General features: G+C 42.2%; 1 non-coding gene across 1 annotated transcript; it reads left to right on the forward strand.

Annotated features, from left to right (window-relative positions):
• Positions 1-359: 359 nt before the first annotated feature.
• TRNAE-CUC lies at positions 360-431 on the forward strand. Its single transcript has one exon. It is a non-coding gene; the product is annotated as a tRNA-Glu (tRNA).
• The last annotated feature ends 9,694 nt before the right edge of the window (positions 432-10,125 follow it).

Genomic DNA, 10,125 nt, shown 5'->3' on the forward strand with positions numbered 1-10,125 from the left:
ATTGGCGACAGACGGTAGCCGGCCATAAATACAGCTGATATTACGATATTGTAATTCCGAGCGCATTGCTCAAACGCATTAAGCAAACCTCACACGTATTATAAGCAACCTCAGCTCTGAGCATAATAACAATAACAATAAAATGTTTATCATGCAAAGACCACTTCCTCGTCGCTTAAAAGGAATTTTCGTTTACTTCGCGAACGCCAAGACGTACGTGACTACTCTCTGCAAGTTCAATGTTATTTATTGCGTAAGGCATCGCGCTCGTCGCCCGCATATATTTATAGCGTCTCTTGGACCGCGTGGGCGTGCTTCAGACCAGTGACTCGAAAACTTTACCCCTACGTCGTCATCGCTCCGATATGGTCTAGTGGCTAGGATACCTGGCTCTCACCCAGGAGGCTCGGGTTCGATTCCCGGTATCGGAATTTTTTTTCTTTTTTTTTTCGCGCACTGGATGATTTTCTTAATTTTGCCGTTATAGTTATGTATGTGAACGGGTTCCGTGCGAAAAATCGTTTGACGATGGCCTGTTTTGCATCTTTTGACACTTTGGGTCTGAACTTTCGCGCGCCGTGTGTTATATATAGTTGGTGCAGCATTATGCAAGTGACTTCGCGCTTATGTTAGATTGTGTAGCTTGGAAATTATGAATCTGCGGGTTTACGAGCGTCGCGTTAATGCGCCCGCCTGCAGTTAGGAATTTATAAATAATTTTGCATAATGCTTTTGTTAAACTTGCTTCTTTATGATAACAATATATTTTTATAAAAAGAAATTTTAAAAGTACAGTGTATTCATAACGCATAGCGCAGTTCGTAAAATGAATGCGCTCTTCTTCACCAACAGCAAATTTAACAAATTATAAAGCAACCGTCATCAAATTTCGTCACGCGCTAAACGAAAAAAAGCGCAAGATCCGCGTGCGAAAACTCGATTTGTGAATTACCGTCCGTAAGGAGCCCATGAGAACATAACGAACCGGCTATGGCGGGTGTATTATACGCAGGAGCGTAACACCGGGAGAAAATTAACGCGATTTCCTATACTCGCGCTCTCGCAGCTTACGGCATCACCAGCACGACGAAAGCCGATATATCTCGTCGAGCGGATTTTGCGCGAAGTCGACGGCGAATGTATTTCCAAAGAAAAAAAGAGGCAAAGCTTCGTGCGCGAATAAAACAAAGAGCCGTGGCGCTACACTCGAGCACGTTTTCGCTTCTCTCGAAGTATACTCTTTTTCTTGCCCGGAACTGCAGGCTCTCGAAGTTTCACAGCACAATGCACACGTTCCGATTATATGTCGTTCCGTTTGTTTGACAATGTCGAATTCGGTCGGGTAATTCGAGCGACTTCAGGCAGTTATATGCATGTAGTACGGCTGAGTTCATATCCGTGTTTGTATTATATGTTATGAAGTTGAAGGAGGGGCTCGTGCAAAAAGTTGATCCAGCTAATGGCATAATTCGCTGTAATTGGGACACGGCGCGAGTGTGTCTTTGGGAAGCGGCGACGAGAGCTCTCTACACAATTTCTCTGGATGTATAAACGGTTAGTCAAATGCGTAAGATTTAATTAAGAGTTTGATGATGTTTTCAAGTGAACGTTCCCATTTTAGAGGCGCATAACAAAAATATACTCTAATCAATCATATAACTGATACATGAACTTCCAGCGCATTAAATTACAAGTTACACACGCCTACCGGAAGGTTTGTTTCTCCTAACGACGTATGGGAAGCGCTCGTTCACTTCGCGCGTATCATCAGAATTTAAATAATTTGTTCGGCGTAAGAGAAGGTATAAATAATTCCGGATAATCTCTGAAAATCCGTAAGAATCGGCTTCACTTTTATAACCTGAAAACACACGGGCTTCAATTGAAATAATCCCCCGCGTATAATGAGTAAAAAGCGAGATCTCCCCCCGAGAAAGTGAAGCGTATTAGAGCTTCCCAGTTTCGTCGAAGCAAATCTGGAATCTGAAATGATAATGGCGAGCGTAATACATAGAATTCGAATCGCGATCCGCGCACCTCGCATAAATAAACAAACTGCGGACGCTTCCTCTATCTTGCCATGTTTTATGCAGAGCTCCTCCCGCTCCGCGTGAGAATATGCGCGACTCGTATCTGCAGTATAGGTAGACAGAAGAAACTGAAAAAACAAAAAGCCACTGCTAACCCTTTCGAGATAAGACTCGCTGCACTAGACGAAAGCGAGCAATAAAAGTAGTCACGAGCATCCTTTGCATCACGTGTGTTTACACACGCATGTATATCGAGGTCATGCGAGGATGGATGATGGGCGCGGTAAGAGTAGACGAGAGCGCGGAATGATTACGCGCACGCACCTTTTGCCGATTCACACGGCACTAGCACCCACGTCGAGTTGTTGTTTATAATGTATCGGGAAAAATGATCTGCTGCTGCTGCTGCTGCTGTCGTTTTCCTTGAAACCTTTCCCATAGCAAAGCGCTTGATTATTATTAATCCCTACCTACCGGACGACGCATGTAGGTGTAATGTATACGTTGTCGAATCAATGGCCGATAATCAGCGTTTCTGTTGAAACCTGATGAGGATTAATAGTCACGTGGAGTAATTGAGTGTGATGCTGGTGGAGGGAAAACATTTTGCCTAAGTCAGTTTTTGCGTGTGCTGAGTTGCTTGATTGCAGAGTTTCTAATTGTGGGTCGGGGGCGATGTCTGGTTGGGATTTGTGATTGCTTCATCAGTTTTCCTGACGATGGTAGATTTGAGTAGTTTGTGGTTAACCGTTTACAACTTGTGAGAATATTTTATGCATTGTTGTTGCTTCTATAATCTTGTAGCGATTCGAACCTGTAAAGTATAGTAGAAATAATTGCAGTAAATTTTCACTAATTGAAATTATTGTTTTACTGCAACAAATTAAAATTTTTACGATGCTTCCAGCTGCGATAAAGAACTTAAATAAAGAAGCTTTTAATATAGATAATAAAAGAAAATATAAGTGTTGGAAGATCCTGTAGAGTGACGAAACCGTATTAGTTCTATAATTCTCATGACGTTTATGCGCGGCTGAGTAACGCTTAAACGTCTAAAGAAGGTAATTTCTGTACTTGTTCGATGGCTTTTGAGAGTAAAAAGTCGCATAAATTTAATGGTAAACTTTCGTGCTGCTAGTTTGGAAGCTAATGTGCGTTGTATTCAGAGTGCTTATTTTGGTAACGAGATTGGCTGCAATAAGGTAGCATTAAAAAATATTCTTTGTTGTAGAAAGTAGCATTAGTCCGATTCAGAAGACTGTGAAACCCTCATTAAAATCGACTGCTCACTATTAAAAATTAAAAAGATCCTTGATTGTAATAGCCGTAAGAGAGTGTAACATAATGGCTTTTCAGTTTTGATTTTTATGACTTATTTTATTAATAACTACGATTTATCTCTGCCAAAAGCTACTTTTCTTACAGAAAATCTATTTTTGATCGCATCGCTTCTATGTATTCTGCTTCTTGAGCTTTTAACTAAATTATTAAGCATAATTATTTTTCCAGCTCAGTGGTGTAATACCCTTAATGAAGTTTCTCGTAAATGTTTCTTTTTATTCGTCTGACTCATTCTGAACTGAAATCGAATGTTTAGACTCGGACAGGACGAGACGTTCGAACTCGATCGCTGCCAGGTCAAAATAAAGTACATCCGCTGCAGCAGCGGATCACGCTCGAAAAAGTTTAAGAAAAAAAGAACCCAATCCAAAGTGCAGCTTGCTTGCCAATGTTGCTGCGCACGTGTACGTACACATACACACACACACACATACTCTAAAAATCATCTCCGAAAGCGTCGTAAAATCCCCGAAGGAACGGGCACAATAATTATTGCTGCGCGCGTCGAGCGATAAAATCGCCGGTAGGCTGCGTCGCGGCGACGTAAATAACGAGAAAGTTTTTTCAAAGTTCGCCGCCGCTGTTGTTGTTACAGATGCCTTAGCCGGGGTCGAGAATGATGACTTCAACGATGGGCCTGCAGCATCAGGCCACGTCGCAAGATACCGTCGATTATGCCGGCTACTTGCAGCAGCACCATCGCCAGCATCGCCAGGGTCACCTTTTGCACGAGCGACAGCAGCAAGTCGACCAGAATGCCAGCTTCACCAGCACAAAGGGCCTGCTTAATGGACCTGGGCAGAATAATTGCTTTCTCAACAGCGCCGTACAGGTAAGCGTTTTTCCTTGTTCGCGAAAAATTTGTTCTGGTAATAACAAGGCGGTGCACTTTTACTTTTCTGATGTGTGTGTATATAAAGTGAGAAGCCGCCGGTCGAGCTGTCCGTCGATAAGACGAGATATTTATTGAACGGCGGCTTTTTTGTGCTTTGGTTTTCATTGATGGATTTTAACTAATCTAGATTTTAACGGTTGAAAATATAGTCTCTAACCAAAGAAGTGCAAATTAATCAAATTTCTCTATTTTATTTCTGAATGTATAGTGAATTTACAACACGTTTCATGTTATTTAAGGTTCTAATAACGACTTTAGACGCCCTTTGCGCGCAGTTATACCTTGAGTGAAGCAGCAGACCGAAGATGGCAGTTTTGGTATTGATGGCATACCGCTATTCGGGGGGTCGAAGCAAAAGTTGCAGAGCTAGCGAATTTTTTCTAAAAAAGCTGAAAGTTATAAGTAAACAAAACTCCATAACCTCATGTGTATATATAATCAAAAGTTATGGTTTGGATTTTTAAATCCTACTCTAAAAAAGAGAGGAATCATCATTCTATTCGTTCTCTGATTGGTCGTCGATTGGCCAATAAGATTACGAGATAGATGGCGGGACGCGCGTGATAGTTTGTTTCTAACCTATAAAAATATTTAATATAAAAGGTTGTTCAACGCTTGCTAGTGCCGAAATTTCGCAGGTTCAAACTTGCCACCTGGTACCACGTGACTTTTTATAACTTTTAGCCGCGACTGTAGTACCCTCTATGGGACTTGGACCCCCAAATATCTAGACTCGGCGCGCATATTATTGTGGGAGAAATAGAAGAATGTCTATGCGCCACCTATTTTTATTTGGCAGAGACGCGGAGAGTTTGAGCAGTGACTAAAAAGCCAGTCAAAAGAGCTGTGTTTTAATAATTAATATCGCTCTAGTAGTCCGCAGGGAAGAGTGTATATTACAATTAAGTTTGATTCATAGACTCGCGACAGTGTTTTTAAAATAAAAATGTTTGATTTTTCAGTAAGCTTCAAATTTGATTTGAAAAGATTGAGTGTCCCGCGACAATATGACGGTACACACTCTTTTTGATATAACATTTTTCTATTTTCACTTCTTGAAGTTAGGAAATCATACCTACGCACTTGTTACGTGGTAAAACAAACAGCCAATCAGTAAACGAATAGAATGATTACCATGACTTTTTAAAAGTAGTTAAATATTTTTTGTATCATGCCCGGTGATCGTCATAATTTAAAATAAATCTATGCGCATCGTACAAAGCTAACAAGTAAAACACCATTACGAAACGCATTACGTTCGGCGCCTACTACTAGGCAACCCGACGTGCAGGCGTGTCAGCGCGCATTAGGGCGAGACAACGCCTCTAATACAGCATGAGCTACGCACACAATAAGTCAGGCTTTGAAAAATTAATTTTTAGCATTTTATTGTTGCAATTATGATTGACCGTTTGCCGTTCTGGGCGAATAATTTGCATTAAAATTTAAATACAAATTTAATATATAAATATAAAGTTCTACCTTTAGATATATTTGATGTTTTGAATTCACATTACGGTTTTTCATTCGGCATAATTAATTTTTGCAAACATTTTACTAGGTTTAAGTATCATTATAAATATTTAATTTATAAGTTGTATTTAATTCTCGATTTCATATTAAAGGTCGAGCGTAATACTGCACCCGTCCCGTACATATATAATTCACCTTCAGAAAGTGTTTTACTTCCTGAATTTCCATATACGTTGCACCGGATGAACGGAACAATAAACTTATTCATGCACTTTGAATGTCGGTGTCAAGCGCTTCAATTAAGAAGCTCCATTGGACCCTCGAGTTTCTCTCTGACAAATCCTCTTGGATATTAAAACGTTGACGGTTTTACATAAAACTTCGTAATTATGTCAAATGCTTTCTCCGGATGAATTAATTAAAATTTGCATATGCATAGTATAATTCCTTTTTCAGTCTAACTTTTCGTTGTCAATCAATTTAACAAATTGCGAAAAATAGCGAAAGCAAAAAAGCTTCTCCCACTGCAAATTATTCGTATCACTGTCTGGAAATGTCGCCGTCGAGTGTTATAACGCCTTGAGTATTTACCGTAGGCAATCTGGCAAGCATTTTGCGAATACCTATGCAAACGAGAAGTCATTGTTGTCGCAAGGGTTACGCGCGTGCCCGTCCCCCATCGCGCGGCAAAGTCCAGTTTGTTCTAAACAGTCGTAATCAGCGTAACAAGTGTCATTGCATAACCGCACAGGCGCGCGACGTTTCCCACGTTAACACGTTTCTCATCGATCAAGCAACTACTCCACTATTACCATTAGTCGGTCCCATAATGTGAACTGCGCGTGCGGCATAACTTTAATTTATCGCTTTCTCGCGTAATAAAAATCGCTGTGTAACATCAGTTCCCACACTGTAATACTCATCGCTACACACACGCGCGCGCGAGCTAGGATAAAAGAATTGAATGAAAACGAGGAGGAGGTTGGGCGTCTTTTTCCGAATCGGCGCGTGGCATTATGTCCATTGACTACTGAACTCCTCGATTGATTAACATGAGTCCTGCGTAGAATGCGCTTTACGTGACGCGCGCCACAAACGATTTAGCCAAGCGTAAAAAGCTCTGGCGTAGAACGCTTAGCTGTATACGTAGTCGAGAGGTGTGCCGCGACTTTTATTTTTACTCCTCTCCTGTCCTTTGAATTTCAAGCGCGACGGGAGGATACCGGCTTTGTAAAACTTAGTTGCTGCTGGCGCGCTATTTGTTGTAAAAATGCGCACTGTACATAATTCCATAATTTTAGCGTATATTCAAATTTTTGGTAACTCTGCAGCTGAGTTGTGAAGATTGATGAACGTTTGCCCACGAAATATACAATAGAATTTTTTTTTAGATAATATTAAACTTTGACGAAATGTTTTATTCACTTTTCAGTAACTCTCGGAGCTATGTTCTATTCGAAGCGCGACCTTTAACGTTTGGTTGAATATAAGCGAGCCCTTCGCGCGGTGAATAATTGGCACGTACCAGCTTGAACTTTGCACATAAGGTATGCCTGGAAGCAGCCACTGTAACGTTTCTTTGTCGGAGTAGTTGGTTGGCACACGATTGCGCGATGGCGTGACCTGCTAAAGTAAGCCAATGGCTTGACCTTTCTATGAACTAAGTCAATGCTTAATCAGGCCTCAGTGAAAGAGAAGTTGGTATATATGTGAAAGGTTTTTTTTATATCTTATCTCTTGAACCGTATTCCTTTTTTCAGTTCACTGATGGCAAACGCGAATCTTTGTTTATCTCTGCATTTTCTCGAGTGGAGGTATTCGAAAAAGAGACTGTCATTTAAGTAAGCATGATACAGATGAAGTTATTTCTGCTTCATCTCTACCCGATAAAGCAATCAGGCGACGAAACAATCATCCATCAGAGCACGAAATCAGAGCAGTGGCTCATCGTTTTGTTAAAAATCCGAGTAATCTTCTGTCTCGTCTGAGAGTCTGTTTGATAATGCAATCGCGGTGTATGTGTTCGGTTCGAAACCGAGATCTTGATGACATGACACACCGGCTAATTTGCCGTCTACGACACTCGTGCGGGGACCACCAGAATCGCCGAGGCAATGAACAGTCTCTCAAGATCTCGGTCTCGTCTGTGACGACTCAGGCAATGCTGCTGCTTTGACCTTGATGAAATTGGCATGTTCCTGGCCGCGTACTTCTTGATCAACGACTGGAACGTACTCCACTTCTATAGTCACTGAACTGCTTGGGTCTTCGGTATTTCTGAAAAGCATAACTGTGCAGATTCGAGAGAAAATAGTTTCGCTTAACTGGTGAATTACAATACAAAGGTGTTGGAAGGAAATTCTTTAGTAAATACGCTTACATTGTTTACGATGATAGTTTGCGTTTCGAAAAACCAGCATCGGATTCGATCTTTACAATACAAATATATTGTATGATCTCAAGCGTCACCCCTTTGCCACAACACAGAGTGTAATTCTTCGATGGTTGGGTGGGTGTGTCTGGTACATTGGAACTGGTTTACGCCCAGTCGAAATGCGTTACATTATCGTGCGAAACTTGTCCCTTTTACTAACGCCGCGACATCGCGTAACTCATGCATGAAGCCGCGATATTATAGCTGCACACCTTTTCGAGTCAGTAACCTCTCTCGAGAGAACCAAAAATAGATCGCAATTTCGAATTCTAACAGCAACTAGCACACCTACTAGACGTACGCACGAATATACATCCAATGAGATATTCTTGGGGTACGGCTCGCGCATTATACGGGCCATCAGCTGCGCGGGATCACAAAGTCGTGTCATTACGAACGTACCAGTTATCACTTATGCAAACTGCGCGATGGGTCTCTCTCCGTACGCCGTGCGATCTTTATACGCGTACGCGCTTGGTTGCAATGTATACTCGAGACCTCGAGAGCGAGCCATATAGGATGGCGCAAAAGCAACGCGTGTGTGTCTCTTTCTCTCTCTTGGGCTCCGGACAAGCCATTATGATACCCGCGATGCAGTCAATGACTACCTGGAGGCTGCTCCGTAAATCACGAGCGATCGCACCGCTTCTTCTTCTTCTTCTTCTCTTTCTTCTCTGGTGTAGATCCTTTTGGCCTTCGATGATGATGATTCGCCGAAGCGCTGCCCATGGAGCTTTCTGTGCGTGTGCGAAGTCCTTGTGGATCAGGGATCAATCGGATTAGGTGCGTTTTCTCGCCTTCGCTACTGTTCCGCGGGCTACCGTATTTACGACGGGTAGTAAAATTTAGGAAGACACACATTAAACATTTTTAGCATACGCACGTGCCGCCAGCTCGTAAAAAAACACTGAGTCCCGCCTTTCGCAAAGGCTAGACTATTACACTGGCGAGTTGAAGAAGAGCCGAGATGATGATGTAACCCGTACAGGAGATTTCACATTCACGCAAATCAAAGTCCGATTCAACGCGCCTTACACTCGTTGTATATCCGCCCGAGGGGATAAATCACTGGTAATGCGATCATCGGTCTCTCTCTCTCTCTCTCTCTCTCTCTCTCTCTCTCTAAGCTGAGTACGGTATTGTCGCGGCCTCTTTTCGCCACAATCACGCCGCGCGAGTAGTCTTTTTTATTGTATGCTGATGCGGAGTGATTTAGCGTCTCTTGGCGCGTTTGTAATTGCTAATTCGCCGCTTCGACGGCACGGCGATGATGAGTCGCTCCGGGCGATCCGCTGGGATTATCGAAAGTAGGAAGGGCTCTCTGTACGTATTGGGAAGCTCTAAGACGAAGAGAACCGGTTCTCGATTGACGAGCTCTTGGGCTGATTTAAAGTGACATCCGATCAAAATAGTGGAGGAATTCTTATATTCCATTGATCTTCGATCTCTCGATCCATTGTGCTTCGATTTCTGCTGATCCAGAATACATCGATTTCCGAGTACCTATATAGTGTATAATCGAATAATCCAAATGGTAGCGATTTGCGGATCTTCGAGAAGAACAATAGCTATACGTACTTCGGATATCTCATTAGATCGCGGTCTAACGCACGATTCGATATAGCCCAGACAGCGGAGAGTAGAATATATAGATACAGTTATCGGCATTAGCCCACAAAAGAAAGCAAAATACGGCCATTACACTCTGGAAGAAAGACACAATTCTTCGTGTGCACAATTGACTCTCGCTGAAAAAACGTCCGGAGTCCATTTGCGGTGATGGAGCGAATTTCTCTCGCTTTCGTGTGTCTGCGCGTATATTGTACGTGTAGATACTATATGGACGTCAAGAGTTGATTGAGTCTAAGCAAATTTTCGACCTCTCGATTTCTCGATTCTCGAATCCGAGTTCACACGTTATATTATATACTCGAGTACATGCTTGAGAAGAT

Source organism: Nasonia vitripennis (genome assembly GCF_009193385.2).
Source record: "Nasonia vitripennis strain AsymCx chromosome 3 unlocalized genomic scaffold, Nvit_psr_1.1 chr3_random0004, whole genome shotgun sequence".
In the NCBI taxonomy this organism is placed as follows: domain Eukaryota; kingdom Metazoa; phylum Arthropoda; class Insecta; order Hymenoptera; family Pteromalidae; genus Nasonia; species Nasonia vitripennis.